This window comes from Arachis hypogaea, chromosome 13 (assembly GCF_003086295.3).
Source record: "Arachis hypogaea cultivar Tifrunner chromosome 13, arahy.Tifrunner.gnm2.J5K5, whole genome shotgun sequence".
NCBI classification, from domain to species: Eukaryota; Viridiplantae; Streptophyta; class Magnoliopsida; order Fabales; family Fabaceae; genus Arachis; species Arachis hypogaea.
The window spans coordinates 65,066,388-65,068,097 of NC_092048.1; the positions used below are offsets into that span (position 1 = coordinate 65,066,388).

General features: G+C 42.3%; 1 non-coding gene across 1 annotated transcript; it reads right to left on the minus strand.

Annotated features, from left to right (window-relative positions):
- Positions 1 to 967: 967 nt before the first annotated feature.
- Positions 968 to 1,074, minus strand: LOC112738495 (small nucleolar RNA R71). The gene has a single exon (XR_003169453.1). It is a non-coding gene; the product is annotated as a small nucleolar RNA R71 (small nucleolar RNA).
- Between the last annotated feature and the right edge of the window lie 636 nt (positions 1,075 to 1,710).

Genomic DNA, 1,710 nt, shown 5'->3' on the forward strand with positions numbered 1-1,710 from the left:
GGATTCGACCTCACTCTATTGTAAGTTTTTTCTTGACGATAATTCGGTATACTTGTCGAGGGAGATTTGTTAAAGGACAAGTTTTCGTGCATCAAGTTTATGGCGCTGTTGCCGGGGATTGATTTTGTATCAACAATGATTAAATTGGTGGATAACTAGATTGAGCATTTGTTTTTATTTTGTTTGATTTAAGTTCATTTGAGTAATTTACTTTCTGTTCAGTTATTTTCTTCCCTATCCCCTACCCATTTTTCTTAGTTGTTTACAATTCAGTCACCAACCCACTAACTGTTTGATATATTGCATCACTCACACTAACAACATTTCTGTAGAAATTACTATCTGCATCTATCTTTCCTGCTTTTGCCTTGTTGGTTGTATGACAGGTAGAAGAAGCGGGGCTTCAACTTCCTTTGATTCTGAACCTGAGAGGACCTTCCTTAGATTAAGGAGGGAAGTAAGCGGAAAGAGAGTAGTTGGTGCTGAGGAAGAGGAGGAGTACTTTGAACCAGATATGGATGAGAATATGGAGAACCATTATGAAGAAGAGGCTCACAACCATGGCCAAGAAGGTCCAACACATCAGGCTGGGCAAGAGAGAAGAGTTCTGGGTTCTTACATCAATCCAAACCCAGGAAACTGTGGAAGTAACATCCAACGGCTAACCATACATGCCAACAACTTTGAACTAAAGCCATAGCTCATCACCCTTGTTCAGAACAATTGTTCATTTGGAGGAAGTGTCCAAGAAGACCCCAATCAACATCTAACCACCTTCCTAAGTATATGCGATACTGTGAAGTCTAATGGTGTTCATCCTGACACTTATAGACTACTTCTGTTCCCTTTCTCACTCAAGGACAAAGCATCTAAATGGCTGGAATCCTTTCCAAAGGAGAGTTTAGCAACCTGGAAAGATGTGGTGAACAAATTCTTGGCAAGATTCTATCCTCCTCAACGGATCAACAGGTTGAGAGCTGAGGTACAAACCTTTAGGCAGCAAGATGGTGAGACTCTATATGAAGCATGGGAGAGGTTTAAGGACCTGACAAGAAGATGCCCGCCAGATATGTTCAATGAATGGGTGCAGTTGTACATTTTCTATGAAGGTCTTTCATATGAATCAAAGAAGGCAGTAGACCACTCATCCGGGGGATCTCTGAACAAGAAGAAGACCATTGAAGAAGCCATAGATGTCATTGAGACTGTAGCTGAGAATGACTATTTCTATGCTTCTGAAAGAGGCAACACTAGAGGAGTGATGGAGCTGAACAACGTGGATGCACTGCTAGCTCAAAACAAGATGATTACCAAGCAATTAGCTGACCTCACCAAGAAGATGGAGAGGAATCAAGTAGCAGCAATCACCACTTCAGCAGCAACTCAAGAAGGAGTGAATGAAGAGGCAGAGAGTGATGAGGAACAACCCAACTACATTGGAAATTCACCCAGGCAGCACCATGACCCATACTCTAAAACATATAATCCTGTTTGGAGGAACCACCCAAACTTTGGGTGGGGAAATCAACAGGATCAAGGCCAAGATCAGAGACGCCACAACCCCAGCAACAATGCAACTCACTAACATTCCACACAGAGATCATATCAGCACCCACCTAACAACACACCTCAACATCCATACCAAAGTCAAAATGGCCCTTCTCATCCTTCCAATCTCAACTCTCCATCATCGGAAGAAAGACTATCAAG